At 35.5% G+C, this 19,846-nt stretch overlaps 1 protein-coding gene and 1 long non-coding RNA gene across 2 annotated transcripts in view; both read left to right on the top strand.

Annotated features, from left to right (window-relative positions):
* Positions 1–19,846, top strand: part of NKAIN3 (sodium/potassium transporting ATPase interacting 3) — a 344,946-nt gene that overhangs the window by 183,822 nt on the left and 141,278 nt on the right. The window lies entirely within an intron of this gene.
* On the top strand, positions 1,576–17,867 carry LOC143686261 (uncharacterized). The gene is made up of 5 exons (XR_013176992.1): positions 1,576–2,075; positions 3,354–3,490; positions 6,915–7,009; positions 16,800–16,866; positions 17,583–17,867. It is a non-coding gene; the product is annotated as an uncharacterized LOC143686261 (long non-coding RNA).

The following is a 19,846-nucleotide window of genomic DNA, read 5'->3' on the forward strand; positions in this document are numbered from 1 at the left end:
ACTTGGACCCATTAGCATCAATCCCGTAACTCTCAATTTCCTCCATCCCTTGGCAACCACAAATCTATTTTATCACTATTTTGTACATTTCATATAAATAGAATCATAGAATATGTGTTCTTTTATGACTGGTTTCTTTCACTTACCTTCTCAAGTTTTATCCATGTTGTCTTATATATCAATAGTTTATTCCTTTTGATAACCAAATAATATTCCATCATATGTTTACTTTTTAATAACTTCTGCCTATCACCAATGCATGCACAATATTTTGCAAAATTTTCAGAATTACAATTCTGATTTATATAGCCCTCACTTCCCCACTGATAAAACTCTGGGTGGAATTTAGGTGATCCACCATATATTTGGTGCATATAACATCATATATCTATCTTTTGGTAATATCTGGATTACAGATAACAACCCTCAGCACTTATATGGATGTTTGGTCTTTATAAGGGTAAATCTCATACTAATATTGTCTATTATTAGCAAAGTCTGTGGATTTTAACAACTTAAAGCATGCAAACTATTTAAATGCTTAAGGTTCATATTCCTCTTTTCCTACAACATTCTCCTTTACAGTGTATGCATGGCTGGATTTTATTCTAAATGCTAATTAGTTATCTATCACAGGCATATCATTTCTAAACAACAGAACTCAGTTTCCAGAGCCCCGATGTTCGTGATGACTCCAGAAATGCTTCAGAATTTTCATGAGTTATTACTGCCTCACTAGTTTCAAAGAATTTGCTAAACATTGATTATTAAATGTAAAGGTGCATTGTGACATTTGGCAGACTGGAATACAAAGCTTAATTAGAAATCACTCCAACACAAAAGCCATTAATATAGAAAATCTGGGATATGTTTAAAAATTAATCAAGACAAACTGTGACTATAGGTTTGTGGAGATACTAGTAGCAGGAAAGCTAATTTTGTTGATGTGTAACTTAGGGTAATGTAATGTCATTCAGATTTTGGCAGACTTTTCATCTTTAGCCTTAGGTTGGAATAATTATTAGATTAAAAAAGCTGGGTTTCATAATAATAAAAATTCATTCGAAAATACTTATGCTGCCCCTTAAAAAGATGAAATTTAGTATAAATCCCATTAAAAATATCTTGTTCCATCCCTTTTTGTTTCCCTTCTAAATTAAAATAGTCAAGTCTCATTTATTGAGAAAAAAAGTATGCAATAAACCACTACTCTGTCTGAAGCACTCTGTTAAGAACTTTGGGGGGTGTGTGGATGACATTTCACTAAACAGAGTTGAATTAGAAATGGTCCTATCCATTGTCTCTTGCAGTCTAATAGGGGAGATCAGGTAGGTAATCAAAGTGTCATAATTTAGGACAGAAAACAAAAGTTTCATAATTGTGATTCTGGTGACATTTGACCTTAGCTCTGATATTTGACCTTAGTCTTAAGTGTTCACTCTCCAGTGAGAAGAAGGGAAAGCACATTCCATGGAAGAAGCATGAGCAAAGACATGAAAATAAGAAAGTAGGAGAAGCACGAGTAGTTCCTTGTCACTTGAGCAAAGGAGATAGCACAGAAGTAGCAGCTGCAAAGAAAGGTTGCTGACATCATAGAGGGGGTTGAATGTCAAATTATGACATTTGGCTTCATCCTGTGACATAAAGAGCTATGTTTGGCATCTAAACAGGGAAGTGACATATGCAGAATTCTGATTTCAGGAGACTATTCTGATAGGCCTGTGCAGGTTGGATGTGGTAAGCAAGAACACAATGTAGGATATCCTAATAATAGTCCAGGCCTGTATTTTCCAGCATGTCCTCAGAACGTCTATCCTACAAAGCGAACCTCGGGGAGGAGTGCAATGGTGACACAAGGTGACTGATACCACATTATAGCCCCTCCTTAAAGATGCACTATGTAAACTAGATTAATGAAGTTTCTGAGAAATCCTGCTGTGGGGGAAAAGAAGAACTCATGACAGACAGAGAAAAACTAAGGAGCATTTCCAGATGAAATGACACCAAGGGAGCATGACAACTACATGAAACATGATCCTGGACCACAGAACAGACACCATGGGACAACTGTTGAAGTATGAATAAGGTCTATGAATCACATAATAGTACTGAACCAATGTTCATTTTCTAATTTTTATAACTGTACCATGGTTGTGTGAGATGCTAACACTTAAGGAATCTGGGTGAGGGATATACGGGAATAGCTTTGCAGTATTTTTGGCAAATTTTTGGTAAGTCTGAAACTATTTCAAAATAAACTTTATTGTGCCCACTTTGACAGCACATATACAAAGTAAAATGTTTTAAATACACACAGCTATTGTATTCCTAAATGGCCTTTTAAGGTTAAGGTTATTTTCTAAAGGAAACTGTTTGAAAAATACTGGTTTAAGGAAAATGCAAGTATCAGTGAGAATAGAAATCAAGAATAGCTCCAAAACCTTGCTGAGATTTAGCAACTTGACTAGCAAGGGAAAGGAAAGAGTCAATAGCGCTCTTCGGTCTTTGTGACTGAAAAGGGCAGAGGTGCCTTTATATTAATAGCGTGGTCAGGAAAAAGAGCTGGTTTCAGGGAAAGAATAAATGAGTTTAGATTTGGACAGAGGAGTCTTGACTTCATTCTTGCTCTAAACTTTTTTTTAGATATATACGCACACATACATGCATACATATGTACTTTTGTGTACATTGTATATTTATATAAAACATTAATGACTGTACTAAAGAACTATTTCTCTTGCTTTTTGCCAACAGCATAGCCTTGCCTTTGCAAGATGTAGCTGGAAAAGGAAAATTAGAGACAAAATTATCTATTAGAGTTCTCAAGAATCTCAATATGAATTTTTGAGAACATGGATGTGCTTTGTATCTCCATGTTATCCATATCTTAATAGTACTTGTTTACCAAAATTTGTGAAATTCTCCATTTAAAACATGGTCCCTGGAGGTTCTCCAAAATCTTCTCAAATTCCAGCACGCTATCATTATCAGTAAAGATGTGATCATTTTTCTACAGCCTTAAAACAATATAGGTACAAATGATCTTTTTAAAAATTATATTGTCTTTGCCAAATAATCAGATATATCTCCAGGCCAAATATCAGATGAAAATTGAAAACAACAGACAAATAGCCAAATACTTTTAACTTATGGTAAAAGCATCAAGTTTATTGTCTGAATTTTTACCTTTCATATAAATGTTTGCTTCATGAGGACTTATTCAATATAATGCCTTAGAAACTTAACCATACAGAACTTTCAGGAAATGGATTGTTCTGGAGGCCGAAATGTAGCAATTCCTGGAGGTTAATCTTGAGTGTTGAAACTCTAAATTTAAAAATTGTGTGATTCAGTAAAGATGAAGATCAACTGAATGCTCTTGATCAGAGGAACAATACCCTTGGAAATTTGCTTAAGGAAGCTGGAGTAAGCAGCGGTTCTAGGCTTGAGTTCAGGAAGAAGATTTAGAGCTGAGAGGACATCCAGGCAGGTAAGTGAGAGATAATGAAGGCCTGAGCTACCCTAGTGGGAGGGAAAATGGAGCTAAAGAAACAAATGGGGGAGAAAGAAAATCAGTAGTTAGACACTTTTTAGGTCTGGAAACAAGGGAAAGGGAAATCCCAAAGATAAAGCCCAAGTTTTGAACCTAGGTGATAAGTAGAATTTGAGTGACAGTACAAGAAAAAGGGATATCATGAAAAGTTGGTCATTCTGGTAAAAAGAAGTCATTTCATTTTATCTACCACTTAATAAGAAATTATAAAAGAGTTTAATTTTGGCTTGAGATGGTAGTTAAGAGATAGTGCCTGGTGGTCAGGTAGCATTAGACCCACCCTGGGAGGGTTGTGGACCTGATGACAGAGGTCGAGGGTTCATTGATTCCACACCAACAATTTCAGAATTGTTTAGCACATCACACATACTATTTCCTATGGCTGCTTACTTCCTATTTATTTTTCCCTATTTCTCCTAGTAGATTCATACTAGAATACAAAATTTTATTTTATTTTATTTTATTTTATTTTTGCTTTTTCTCACTCAAAGGGCATAGCACTGTGTTTTAGGCATAATAGACTCTCAGTGTGTATAATATAATTACTGATAGGCTAGATGTTGATAAGTATATAAACAGAATTAAACAAGCTAATTGCAGAGACTCAAAAGGAGGGGAAATGACAGGATGCTGTAAAGGAATGAGTTAGGGTGTGTTATGTAGTCTGTGATTTACTTGAAAATACTTTACCACATAAACAATGAGCTGTGTGTGTTAGTTTTACTACACATATAGGGAGGGGTCAGTTGTGGTGGGTTAATACTTATAATACCCTAATCAAAAGAGTAATTCACATTTGGATGACTCTAATAAAAGCCCAGATGTTAGAGATGGCTTCTAAAAGTCTTTGGCATCCTTCCTCTGATCAATACCAAAAAATATGTACTTAGCCTATTGGATAATAGAAATATTGTTATATTAGTGAAATGAATCATTCTTGAGATATATATGAGCTGACTAGAAATACTCTACAGCATCCTGGCGGTGTTGCACGCACATCTAAATCCAGTAAGCCCATATGGAATGGGGCTCAGGGTTTGGGTTCTGACCAGTCCTTTCTTCAGAAACTTTAGGATTCTATGTCTGACTCCAACTCAGAGTTTAGCTGCATCTCCTATAATATTGTCAGAAGCGGCTTTGCAGATTGCAGAAAAGGACAGAGATCTGGGAGTTCACTGAGCTTACAGATCAAGCTTTATGACAGGCTTTATGCAATTTGCTGATAGATATCTGTGTGTGTGGCCTAATTTATATTGAAACTTGATTTATTTCTGGTAGCGAGGTTGTGGCAGAGGAAATCTTTGACCTTTGCCTTCCTCTAAATATTAGATGTCACTGATATCTGTGAAAAAGAACTTAATGTTTGTAAATTATCGAATTGGTTTAGTCAATACTTTAGTCAATGTCAAAGTAGCCAGGGAAGGTGTCTCTTAGGAAGCCTTTGAGCTGAAACCTAAATGAAGTCATTTAAAGAGTGGGGCTATGAGTATTTCAGACAGAGCAAACAGAAAGATTCATGTGGCTGGAGCTTGGGGAATAAAGGAGAGAGTGCTAAAAGATGGAATCAGAGCAGTAGTGGGGGTTAAGTTATTTATGGCCTCGAAAACATGTTACAGAATTTGAGTTTGATTCTAAGGCCCTGAGAATATGTTAGAGTGTTTCAATCATGAGGGTGGCATGATATATATATTTTGGAAAGAAGATTCTGGAGCTCTTGGAGAATGGACTGGAGGGGAATAAGAGTGGAAGAAAATAAATCTATTGTAATGCTCTCACAGTAGACCACATGGAGAGAAGATGCTATCAGCTTGAATGGGAGCAATAGAGGAAATATCTGAACAATAGTTCTTCTAGGAAGAAAGGAAATGGTAGCTGAGGAAAGGAAAGAAACCAAGGATGAAGTGGAGGTTTAGTGTTTGAGCAATGAGTTAGATGATGCTCTTAGTCACTGAGAAGTAGTGAATCAAGGATTCTGTTTAACAGTAGTGGTTATCTTTTCTCAACGTGTAAAAGAATAGAGGACACTCATGGGTTATTTTTTTTTAACAATTTTGATAATTACTTGAAGAGCTCTTTCTAGATGTTTCACAAAACTTACATCATCAGCCTAAATCAATCATCATCTTTTAGCAGCAGGTATACATTCTCAGATTGGGACACCTGGCCACTTTAATTTCTCAGAACTGACTGTCATTTGATAATGGCTTAAAGCAATTATTGGAAAATCAGCCATTCACATTTGATTAAATGTAAAATTGCTAACAAAGCCACCGGCAAGTACTGTTTTTAAAAATTGGTTACTGTAACTAGATTGTTCTCTTAAAATTTATTTACATAAAATCCAAGCAAATATTTGTGGTACATAATTATTGCTCAGTAACAAAGATGATAAGGAAGTACCGCAGACAATGAAACATAAACAATTAGGATTTTCAGGACACATGGTAGCCTTTAATTAATCAGCTAAACTAATCCAGTTAAATAGGAAACTGTGTGTTAGGATTACTAAGCTTGGTTTTAAAGGGTTTAAAAGGCAATGATTATAGTAACAATAATTATCATACCTATCATTTCCTAAGTGTATACTATGTGCCTGACATCTTCCTTTGAAGCGCTATCTCATGTAATAGTTACAAGAGCAACACGTGGCAGGTTTTATTATCTCTAATTTATATATGAATAAATTGGGACATAAAAAACATAAGTGTTTTGTCCAAGGTTCTGTAGTCAGTAATTGGAGGGGAGGCATTGAACTTGATTCTGGTGAATCCCCAAACTACTGCACTTAACACAGGTTGCTTCCGTAAGGCATAGAACAAAACATTTATTGCGGTGGCTTCCTTAATGCTTAAAACAAAAGACAATGGGATATAAACGTATCTTTTATTGTAAGCCTTGAAAAGATATTCAACTTCTAAAGTGTCAATTTGAAAATTCTGCTAATCTTTTTGACAATTTGGTATAAAACAAAAATTCTCAAATTTGGGATTCTTGTGTCCTGCATATACTGGACAGAGAAAACAATTCCTTTCCAAATTATTCCCATTAATGAAGGGAATCATCAAATCGATAATCCAAACCACTAGGTAATATTCTTCTAAATGGGATTTTAGATGGTCCTTACATACTTCCATTTGAACATGAAACTATGTTGTGTTCTTTGATTACATAAAAAAGCAAATAGAGAAATCCGAGAGTGAGAATTCAATGTATAGAAAGATTTCAGTCCCTTAACCTTGCAACCCTTTTCAACCCTTCAGTACTTCTTTCAGGCTTTATGATAACTTTCAGGCTGACAGAAAGTTCTGCTAAGCAGAATTCACCTGCCTCTTAATCTAAAAGTGTGCTCTCATTTGAACAGTTTCTTTCCTGAAGCAAACATGGTGAATTTTGATTTGCTTTCCTAACAATTGAGTCAGAATTTGTATCTGTATGGGCACTAGGCTACAAGAAGAGGTGAGTTAATAGAAATTCAACAAATTTTGTGTAATAGTAAATTAATTACATTAACTTGGTTAAAACCAAAATTGGTCTTGCTTTCGCAGATTATTGAATTGCAGATAACTGAATTAAAGAAAGCTTTAAAAGATACTCAAGCAAATATGTCCTAAATATATGTCCCCAAAATAATCAATATGTAAATATTATATATTTATATTATTAAAATATTTATTATTATAAATATTAAATATTATATTCAATTATTAATACATGAAATTCTTTCATTTACTGAATTAAACCCAGTATTTGATATTCCTCTTCATCAGAGGATTTTTTTCTACAGGATTATTTTTAGCATTCAACTAATATTATTTTATTGTTTTTAGAATATATTTGGAAAATGTAGTTGAAATTTCACAGTTTGGCTAAAATATTCTGAATTGCTTTAATATTACGTTGCAAATGATTTGAATCATCATTGTTTATTTTCCATCATAGTGATTAACAATAACAAACATTAATTGAGCAATAACTCTTGGCCTAGCACTAAATTAGATAGATTTTCTATCTCAGTATAATAGATACATGACAGGTTGATGCAGCCACACACTGATGATCATTGGTGATTAGAATAACATGGAAAAAGAAAAAAAAATCTAATAAATGTACTTGTGTAACAATTATTATGTGCATTGTTCTAAACTCTTCATAAAAATAAACTCATTTAATCTTCCTAGCAATGCTGATATTATCCTCATAAGTAAGCTATGGCAAGAGAATGTAATATCACTCGCCCAAGGGCACACAGCCAACAAGTGGCAGAACTGACGTTTGAAGCCAGGTAGTTCTAAAAGGTGTGTGCTCAATCACTTCAGTACCCTGATCCTCTAACAGAGGACCTGTAGAACTGGCTTGCCATGAGATATAAAGACATTTCAAATCTTTTATGCAATTCATGGATAAGAGGTATTCTCATTTCTGTTATCCTGAACCAGATACTGAAATAAGGACTTGAGTGAAGTCATTTGTTTGGGAGGTGATCCCAGGAAGCACACGTGAGAAGAAGGGGAAAAGCCAATAAAGCATGGGTTGTTGAGCCAGTTATCACGAGGAACAATGGGGTTCAGCCCCCTGGGAATCTGTCAAGGAACTGTATGGGGTTTGAATCTGTTGTGTACCCCAGAAAAACCAAGTTCTTTAATCTTCATTCAATATTGCTGGTGGGATCTTTGATTGTTTCCATGGAGATGTGACCCATCCTATTGTAGGTTGTAACTTTTGATTAGATGGTTTCCATGAAGATGTGTCTCCACCCATTCAAGGTGGGGTTACTTATTGGGGCCCTTTAAGAGGAACCATTTTAGAGAAAGTTTTAGAGCCAAGAGAGCCACACAGCTAGAGACCTTTGAAGATGTGGAAGGAGAACACCCCCAGGGAATCCATATGAAACAAGAAGCCAGGAGAGAAGCTAGCAGATGTCCCCATGTGCCTTTCCAGCTGACACAAAGGTATTCTGGACCCATTGGCCTTTCTTTAATCAAGGTATCTTTCCTTGGATGCCTTAGTTTGGACATTTTCATAGACTTAGAACTGTAAACTTGCAACTTAATAAATCCCCCTTTTAAAAAGCCATTCTGTTTCTGGTATAATACATTCTGGCAGCTTTAGCAAACTAAAATGGGCACACTCAGAATTCTCTGACAGGTGGGGAAGGTAAAGTACTTATCCATTTAATTTCATCCCTTTCTGGTTGAGGATTTCCCTAGGAGTGGGAAATCCCTGACATTCTTTGGGGCCAGAGAAAGCCCTCTGGAGGACATGGGGGCTTCAGATGGGAAGCAGCTGATGTCTAGAACTGTCCACCATGCTTCAGTTAATGCAGGTAAGCCAAGATCAGGTGAAGCAGGAAATCAATGGTACATGCTACTGTCAGGAGTAGTGGCCGTCTACTATTTTGCCTATTCAGCTCTCATGCTCCCACCTTTTGATAACAGCACCTCAGTTAACTTTTTAGTTAAAGCCAGACTAACAAGGCCCTACTCTTCTCTTCTGTGTGGCAAATGTGGGCTCTGGTTAAGGTGGGGCTGAATCCACTACCCTCCAGCTCCAGAATTAGACCCAAGGAACTTCAATCAGTGCATTCTACCCCCAAGAACAATGATTGACTCAGATGTTCATGTGAGGGAACTCAACTCAAGGTTTCTCAACTATTGGGAAATAAACTCTTCCATTCTGGGCTGCTGAATTAGGAGGTCGTATGCCTGCAAATGCTGACAGCCACTACCCGAAGGAAAAGCAGAGATATAAGAAAGAGAGAAATCCAGAGAAACAGACAGGTGGATGAAATTCTGGGTGGAATGATGCCTGTACAGTTCTCGTCCTGGACTTTTCACCTCCATCAGTCAATAAATACCCCTTTATGGCTTAAATCAGTTTGAAGAGAGTTCTCTCATCAGTTCCATGTTTTCACCAAAATTTTAAGAATTGATCAATCTGTTAACTTTTGAGCGTTACTTTCTACTTACTTGGATGCTCGATCATTTCCACTGGAGGGGAACTTTGGACTCATCTAGCCCAGTCCCATGGCACTGGTCATCCCCTCCAGCTGTGCTGTCCAACATCCACATGTTGTCACAGAGCCACCGAAATGTGGTGGGTCCAAAATGAGATGTGGTGTAAGTGCAAATTACACTCCAGAGTTTGAAGACTTAGTATGAAAAAGGAATGTAAAATAGCTCTTTGGTAATTTTTCTTTATTGATTATATGTAGAAGCTTTTATATTATTCCAAATACATTGCCAGGTACATTTTATATTTATATTCTTAAAATATAATCTTAAATACTATACATATGGTATAAAAATTTGCTTCACCTACTCCTTTTTATTTTTTGAGTGTGGTTACTAAACCATTTACAATTACACATGTAGCTCACATTATTTATCTATTGGGCACTGTGGGTCTATGACAAATAGTGATGCAGCCTCTGCTCGAACATAGCTCATTAACCCTCAAGGCAGACCCATCCATTACTGAACTGCTCTAAGTGTGAAAAATGATTTTGTGTCTGTAGAACCAAAATCCATCAACTTGGAACTTTGATCTATTGGCATTAGTCCTGCCTCCTGAGTGTCACAGAGTATCTACTCCTCATTTGCATCTGGCTCTTATGATTTGTTCACTAGGAGACTGCCATCCAAACCATGTCCCAAAACCTCATCTGATAGGATATCATAGATATTTTTACTGCTACTTTGCTGACAAGATCCTATTTGTGTTGCATCCCATGGAATTGGCAGCAGAACTTGCCCTGAAAGAAGAAATAGGGGAAGACCCAATTGGGACTGTCAAAACCACCCTACAACAGGGCCAGTTGTGATTCTGAAAAATAGGGGTATAGAATGCCAAGTGATCAGTCCAAAGCATTTATTAGGGTAACTTGCTTACAGAGAGCTACAGCCACCTCCTAAAGACAGTAACATGGCAAGAAGTTCATTCACAAATGCCTGAACCCATTGAAACCACTCTACAGAGGTTATATATGTTGAAGGACAAAGGTGGCAAAGTGTTAGGGGTTTGTGCGGAAATACTTGGGAAACATTTGGGTATGTGCTCTTTTTCCAAAATAAAGTGTGTCGAGGCAGGATGCACTCAAGGTTATAGCAACCAAAACTCAATGTGCTTGCAGGATATTATAGGAGGGGCTGGTCTGAGGAGGAGGCAGGGCTGAGTTCAATCCTCCATCAAGTAGGAGATGCTATATGTAACACACAATTTGAATTAGTAGCTGCTGTAGGTTTATTAGCTCTGGCTTTTTATGCCAATGCAAAACCTAGTTCTATTTCCTGGTAAAGCTACCAATGGGGAAGAAACCTTGAGACCTCGGACAGTTTCTGCCCCATAAGGTATAACCTGGAAAGAAGTAGAAGTTAAAGTGACCTAGCAGGAATACTGCTTCCCTGCCCTAGTTCTCTCATGGGAAATGGACATGGACTTGGAACTGAGAAGAGCACAGTTGTCAAAAGGGAATAACAGTTTCAGCAGTGGCATTGTCTGTTGCAACAAAACCTATTCCAACCAAGGACTCCTAGAGGTACATTGGTTCTAAATATAGGTGAGGGAAAAAGTTAGCTTCCTTGTCATTAGTGTCCATACCAAGAAGTTTGATTTTGTTTTTAAATTTCAAAAATTTAACAAATAGGGTAAAATGCAGCAGATTGCTATTTTTTAATGTCATGCAGGTTTCAAAGCTCAAGTTCCTGATACCTGTTTTTACAATCAGATAGAAATTCACACCTTTCAAAATAGAAAGTGATGCTCTAAAAGAGTATGGTTTGTAATTTTAACATATTCAAAGTATTATAATTATGGGCATCCATGTTAAATTAATTCTTTTAATTTGGAATTCCTTTCATTTCAGGAAATGGACACTCTTGTAAATAAAATCACATCTGTCCAAAACTGACTGGTTTTTTTTTTTCATTTCTTTCTGCTTCAATTTAGATTTCATTGCTAACTCATAGAATTCATATTTTAGTTCAGTGATAAAATACAAATTTTTCTGGTATAGGGGAAGATTTTATTGCAAATAAACTTCCTAGTTGAAAAGATACAAAGGACAAGTTCAAAAGTCATTCCAGGCACTAATTAGAGCATCTAGGTTTTGTGGACACAAATGTCTGCCTCCAATTATCCAGACAAGTAACTTAAGAAGTAATAAGTTGTGTAGTGATTAATTTAATTGAAAATACCAATAGGCAGTAAAGCACTCTGGTGCCCTTTCACCCCCCACATTTGTGGTATGTCAATTCCTATAAACAGCTATAGATTGAAGTTCTGACTACATGATGCCCAAAACTTTTCTTTCATTTGATTCATTTAAGCCAGTACAAAAAAATCACCAATGAATCAACAAGCTAAATTCTGCAAAACAGTTGACCAGACAGTCCTTAAAAAGGTTTCAAGGAGACGGTCTGAAAAGCCAGGGCTCCCATCCCATTTCAATATTTCTTAAGTCATTTTGCTCCTTCTTACCATTTCAAAAAAAATAACTTTCAGCATCCTATAATTTCTCTCTTCCTCTGGTTCAAGGAGACTTCTCTGTCATCAGACCCAAAGTTTCTAAAATCGCATTTACTCTAGATCATTTTTGGCCAATTATAAGAGTTAAGGTGATTCCTCTAAACGGTTTAGAAATTGAGTCATCCTCTGAAAAGTCTCCCACTTTCCACATTTCCCTTCTTCCACCACAAGATGTGAAGGTATTGAGGTCCCCAATGAACCTTTCTTTAGGCTATAAAGTGACATCAATGGTTCTTCCTCTCTGGCATTCCCTTTCTCTTAAGTCTGGGCAAGAACTGTGACTTGCTTCTAGTGAATAGAATATGGAAAAGATGATGACATGCCGTTCCTATGAATATATTACTTTGTATGGCAAAAGTGATGGGACATCATTCCCATGATTACCTTATGTTATATAATACTGGGAGGCTACCAACATGCAGGGGAGACTCAAGAGGGCTCAAGCTCTCCAAACATCCCTGACTGACTAGGCAACTGCAAAAACATGCACCACAGAAAGTGAAAGGTGGGAAAACTTGAAATGTGCTTGCACTTTGAAAACACTCCCCAACCCACACTCAGACGAATCAGCAGAGAACAGAAGAGGAGTTTATGCAAACCTCTGACAAATCATTGGCTGCCAACTAAGATATGCAGACACAGTTATGACCTCTAGGAATCCATGATAAAAAAAAATAGTTTTTTAAACACAGCAGAAGATTCATCAGTCACATCACATATTAATCCCAGATCAATCATTTTTAAACAAAACCAAATAAAACAAACCAGCAACTATCATAATCCACAGAGGAAAAAGGCAGAACACAGACCTGCTATGATATATGAAATGTCTATTTTTAGCAAAAATTATTAGACATGCAAAGAAATAAAACTGAGATTCATACTCAGGACAAGAAAAACCAATAGTCCCTAAGTGGGCTCTGATGTTGTACTAAGCACACAAAGACTTCACAGCACCTATTATAAATATGTCTGAAGAATTAAAGGAAGTGATATTTAAATAATTAAAGTAAAATATGATGATAAGGACTCAACAATAGGAAATCTCAATAAAGGAATAAAAATTGTAAAAGAACCAAATGGTTATTTGGTTATTTGGTTTTAATGTATTTTAATAGATTAAAAATGGCAGAAGAAAGAATCAATGAACTTGATGAAAGGCAAGTAGGAATTTTCCAATCTGATGAACAAAAAAGAAATTTAGAGAACAAGAACAGAACCACAGAGATCTTTGAGACAATATCAAATACCAACAAAAATGTAATTGCAGTTCCAGAGATGAGAAAGAGAAGAAAATATTTATATAAGTAATGGTCCATAACTTCCCAAATCAAATTTGATGATTAAATTGATCTTCAGATCCCAAGAAACAAACTGAACCCCAAGCAGGATAAAAATAAGCATTTAACAATGCCAGACTATTGCAAGAAAAAGGTAAAGTATTGAAAGCAGTAAAAGAAAATGCATAACATATTAAGAAATCACAATAGAAGTAACAGCTTACTTTTCACTGGAACAAAATGGAGTTGAGAAGCAAGAGATTGACATTTGAAGTGCTAAAAGAGAAAAATGTCAACTTAAAAATTCTAGATCCAACAAATGAAGATGAAAAATAAAGATGAAATAGCAATATTCCCAGATAAACAAAGACTGAGAAAATATGTTGTTGAAAGACCTGCTTTACAATAAATTCTAAAGAGTATTCTTTAGATTGAAAGAACATAACATAAGATAGTAATTTGAATGAAAGAAAGAAATGAAGAGCATAAAAAAATTATAAACGTACATAAATATAAAAGACTGTATAAATGTATTTCATCTTTTTTCTTTTCTTAATTTCTTTAAAAGATGTAAGATTGTATAAAACAATAATTGTAATATATATGTCTCTAAATATTTATATGTACTATATGTGACAATAATAACACAAAGGAAAGGAGAAGAAATAGAGCTATAGTGGAGCAAAATTTTTATAAATAACCAAAAATATCAGCATTAAACAGAAAATCAGATTGCAATAAACCAAGATGCAAATTATAATCCTTAAAAGACCTCTAAGAAAATAGCTTTTAAAATATAGCCTTAAATCAAGAGAGGAGTTTAGATGGTATAATAAAAACAATATTTTACCAAAAAAAAAAGAAGTCTGCAAAAGAGGAACAAAGAAACCAAAAAATCAAGAAGCATAGAGAAAAGAAATGGCAAAATGGCAGGTGTAAAACGAAGGATATAAATACATATAAGTGTAAGATAGTTATTTTCTTCATAAATGAAGAAAAGTTTCAAATAAATCGTGTAAGCATTTGCATTAATTTACCTTTGGTACTATGAAAAGATCAACAAAGTTGGAATAAGCACTTAAATCAAAAGATGGAAGTTGTCAGAATAAATGTTTTAAGAAGCAAGATCCAACTGCATGCTATACATAAAGGGTACATTTTTGATTCAAAAACACATGAAGTTTGAAAAGTGTAAGATGAAAAAGGATGTACCATGCAAACAGTAACTGTAAGAGAGCTGAATTAGTTATATTAATATTAGGGAAAATAGACTTCAAGAAAGAAATATTACCAGAGACAAAAAGGGAATTTCAAAATTATAAAAGCATCAGTGCATCAAGACAATATATACACACCTAACAGCAAAATCCCAAAAGGCATTACACAAAAATTGAGAGAATTGAAAGGAAACATAGATATTTAAAAATATATAGTTTGAAATTTCAATACCCCACTCACAATGATTGATAAAATAACTAGACAGAAAACCAGCAGTGTTACATAAAATCTCCAAACACTGACAACCAACTTGACCTGACATTTATAGACTACTCTACCTAACAATAGCAGTATGCAAATTCCTTTCAAGTGCACATGGAACATTCCTACAATAGCCCATATGTTAAGTCATAAAACAAGTCTCAATAAATTAAAAAGGATTAAAATTATTCGAAGTATGTTCTTTGAGCACAGGAATATTAAACTGAATGAAAACAAAAATATAGCATAATAAATTTATGAGATTCAGCTAATGCAGTTCTTACATGGAAATTTATACTATACATGGACAAATCATAAAAGAAGGAAAGCTTCAAATAAATCATGTAGGTATTGGTATTAATTTGTCTTTGGTACTTTGAAAAGATCAACAAAATTAATGACTAAATATATTGACCAGAAGAAAAAAGATAGAAGGTATAAATAACCAAAATCAGAAATGAAAGGAGGATATCATATCACTACCCACTTTATGGAAATTGAAAATAGTATAAAAGAATACTATGAACAGCTTTATGTCAACAAATTAGACAACTTACATGAAATGGGTAAACTGCTAAATTTGATTCAAGAAGAAAAATAAAATATGGATAGGCCCTAAGAGTAAATAAATAAAATGGGCTAGTAATTAAAATCATCCAACAAAGAAAAGCCTGTGATATGACCAGATAGCTTCACTGAAGAATTCTATTAACTATGTAAAGAAGAAACAACCCTTTATAAACATTTTCAGAAAATAGAAGAAACTCTTTCCGACTCCTTCTTTTAGGCTGATATTGCTAAGATACCAAAACCACACAAAGACATCCCAAGAATGCAAATTAAAGACCAATATCCCATATGAAAATAGATATATAAATCCTTAATCAGAAATTAGCATACTTAATCTAGCAACATAGGAAAAGAATTAATATCAAATCAAAACCACAATGAGATACTACCTCACACTACTAGGATGACTATAGAAAAAAGACATGATAAATGTTGGTCACCAAATGTGGAGAAATGGGAACCCTCAGACTCTGCTTGTAGGAAAGTAAAATGGTATAACTACTTTGGAAAATGGTCTAGCAGTACCTCAAAAGGTTAAACATAGAATCACCATATAAACCAATAATTATCCTCCTCGGTATATATATAAAAAAAATGAAAACCTATTTCCATGCAAAAAAATGTGTACACAAACCAATAACTACCCTCCTAGATAAATATCAAAATAAAATGAAAACCTGTTTCCATGCAAAAAACTTGTACACAAATGTTGATAGTAACATTATTCATAAGAACTGGAAAATTGAAGCAACTTAAATGTTCCTGAACTACAATGAATGAATAAATAACATATGGTTTGTCTATACAATGGAATATTTTCCAGCAATAAAAAAAATAATGGAACGAAATACTGATACATGATGAACCTCTGAACATTGATGAACCTCAGAAACATTGTGCTAAGTGAAAGAAGCCAGTTATGAAAGGCCACATATTATATGATTCCATTTTTATGAAATGTCCAGAATATATAAATATAGAGAGATAAGAAAGGACAGCAGTGGTTGCCTAGTGCTGGGGAGAGGATGGGAGTGACTGTAATGGGCGCAGAGTTTTGGGGGGAGGTGGTGTGAATGTTTAAAAAGTAAACTGTGGTGATGATTGCACAGCTTTGTTAATATGCTAAAAATCATTGAATTTTATACTTTAAAGGAATGAAATGTGTGGTATGTGAACTATATTTCAATAAAAACAGTAAACTGAAATATATGCTATGACTGGAGGGAATTTATCCCAGGAATGCAAGGCTAGTTTAACAGCCAAGCATTCAGTCTTTTACTGTTTGTTTTTTTCTGTTAAAAATAATGCTGCATGAATAGAGATATTGTCATTTTTAGAAAGTTTCCAACTAACAATTTATCACTTCTCTCTTTTCTTTCTGAGTTTAAATGAAGTGAGGAAAAGACACAGGAAGCCCACACATAGAAATCAGAAGATGAGCTTTGTTCTGCCTAGACGGAGGTAAAGAGCATGGCCTTAGACAGCCAACCAAAAGGGCTTCCTACTCAGGGCTTCCCAAATTAGGCATACTCACACCTGGGCAAACAGGTCTCTCCGCCCAGGGCCAGTACTGAAATAAGTGGTAGAGAGCAGACAATGCATATTTCCTGCAGGTAAGCTGGCTCTCTCACCCCTCCCACACACCACCAAAATGGGGGAAGGGCTGTACTCAAATGTTCCCAAACTCACTCAAGAATCCTTCCAAATATATACAAAAGGAATAGAAATTGGTGCCCCCCTAACAATCTCAGGTAATCTTATATAATTACTTAAACTAGGCATATGAAAATCACAATATAATAAAAACTTGCTAGTATAATAATGTTGATAGAATGAATAAATGATTAAAATAAACACATTCGGTAATATGCTATTGCATTTTTTTACCCCACCTGGAATAAGTGTTTTGTGGTTTCTTGTTTGTTTTTTGTTTGTTATTTTTAAGTACCTGCCAAATTTATACAATGTGGGATAGAGGAGCTTGTGATCAGAAATTTCCACTAAATTCCTGCCCCATCCCAGTACTCATAAGGGATTGCCACCTGCTTTCCAAAATGAGTGGTATCAAGCACCTGCACAGAGTGTGGCCAAGTACTGCTTCACTACTCATCTCCTATGGAAGGATACGTGTTGCATCACTTACTTAACGAAACATAATCTTTGCTTTTGGGTCCTAGGTGAATCAATTCAACCCTCACCATCTTGGCTTTTCATCAATAGTAGGAACAGACATACTCCAGTTGGAATTTCAGCTCTACTCTTATCCTAGGTAACTGATGAGGTTCCACTTTATTTATGAAATTAAGACAACAGTAGTGCTTTTCTTACTGGGTCACTGCAAGACTGAAATCAGATTGTATGCAAGGAGCTAAGCACAGAGCTTGACACTTCATATGTATTCAATAAATTCAGCTAATTATAATGACGTTACCAACACCGACATGCCCATAAAAATAAATTTGCTTGAGATTCACAGATGTGTGGAACTCCTCTGAAAAAAAAGGTTTACATAAATGGGAGAAATTGAATACAATATTATTATACATAGATAATTAAAGGCACTGTCTCTTACTGCAAACAAAACATAATTAAGTAGCTGTAGATGATTTTAAATGAGATTTTACTTTTCTGCTCTATTGAAAAACAAAGCATTTTCAAATCAGGACAGACATAGCTAGTATTGTCGGAATACTTACAGAATAGTTGATATATCTAAACTTGTATAAAGCAGATGCTTAAAAAAGTTAAAAACAAATAAATAAAGAAAAATCCACAGAGGATCCATCATGGATGATCCAGGGAGCAGTAACAGAAGGGCACAGAGAGAGAATTGGCACTGTAATTGCATCTGTCAAACAGCTAGATAAGCAGCCTGCAGTTTTGCATTAGAATGCATTTGGTTATCCCATTTACAATGGGCTGCTAATCCTATAAATATTTATTGCTGAACTAAAGAAAGAAGCGTAAGCTTTCACTCTTTGAGTAAAAGGGTTCACTGCCACATGCTCAGTGTCAGTGAAGTATGAAACCAGATGATTTAGTTACTTCTTAATATGTTAAAGGCTGGGCTGCACTGGACACACGTGGGCACTCTGAATGTGTCAGAGGCATGTTCCTTGAGGGCAATTGTGAGAAAGAAGACCCCCAGCTCCCTGGTTCCCAGAGGCCACAGCCAGCATGCTTCAGTGAGTGAGTTATCAAACCTGCAGCTGCTCTCTCCCTCATCCTGGAGCAGTACAATGTAGAACCCATAGATTAAAAGATTTAACCTTGAACGGTTGGGAATAAGGGTCAATCCCTTATGAACAGACTGAATGCAAGAACAGAAAAATAAAGGCAGAAAAAGAAAAATGCTTTCCTGAGATGATTCTCTACCTGTGTACATTACATAATGTTAGGCCTCTACTGCTGCCGCGAGAAAAGAAATTGGTTCTTTCTTCGAAAGGCAAGGCATCACTCAAACAATGAATATATTTCATTTCCAATTTCATATGCTGTATATGTCTAATAAACAAATGGCAAAATATATCACTTATATATTTGCAGATCTTTTTATATACTGTCTACTCCCAAAAAGATTTGAGGCAGCTAATAATGAAAGCACAAAAACAAAAAGACCAAAACAGCTATTAATAAAACAAAGAAAATAATCAGAAACAGGAGGAAGAAGGGAGACAAAGAAATAAATTGCTGGCTGAGAAAAATCTACCATAACTAAACACGACAATTATGAACTTCCATTGCTCCACAGCAAAGAGGGAAACTCAATGAGTAAATATTACTGTCCTCTTATTTTAAAAAATTATGATAATTTCTCAAAGCTACACATCAATACACCATAGTTTTCCAGCAAACTTGTTGTTCAGATAAGCAATGGGTTCAGTGTCTTTGTGTGTGTGTGTGTGTGTGTGTGTGTGTGTGTGTGTGTGTGTGTTTGTCTTTGCATAGTACGTAAATGTTTCTATACTTCTGCAGGAAAAGCTGAGAGGCTACTTGTGAATTTGAGGGCTGGGATTTTTGAGGCATGAATTCTAAAAGCCAACCATTCCATAATCATTTCTTAAACATCTACTATATGTCTGGTACATTTCCAGGCACTGGAAAGACACATAGAGCAAGATAGATGTGGTCCTGCCCTCGCTGTGTTTGCAGACTGCCAAGAAAGACATATGTTGTATTAGTAATTACAACTCTGAGACATGTCACCTAGAAGTATGGTGGGTGACTACTTCTCCAGGCACAAATTGCCATGAGATTCTCTTTGACCAACGTAACTCCAGTTTTTATCTCTAAGTGCCTGGGGTTGAAAAGCGCAAGTTCTAGAGTCAGAATGCCTGGGTTTGAATCACACCTCAGCCAATTACTATGTATGGAAGCTCAGCCAAGTACCCAGCCTCTCCATGCTCCAGGTTCCTCATCTCTAAAATAGGGATGAGCGTTG

The sequence above is a fragment of the Tamandua tetradactyla genome, chromosome 6 (genome assembly GCF_023851605.1).
Source record: "Tamandua tetradactyla isolate mTamTet1 chromosome 6, mTamTet1.pri, whole genome shotgun sequence".
In the NCBI taxonomy this organism is placed as follows: domain Eukaryota; kingdom Metazoa; phylum Chordata; class Mammalia; order Pilosa; family Myrmecophagidae; genus Tamandua; species Tamandua tetradactyla.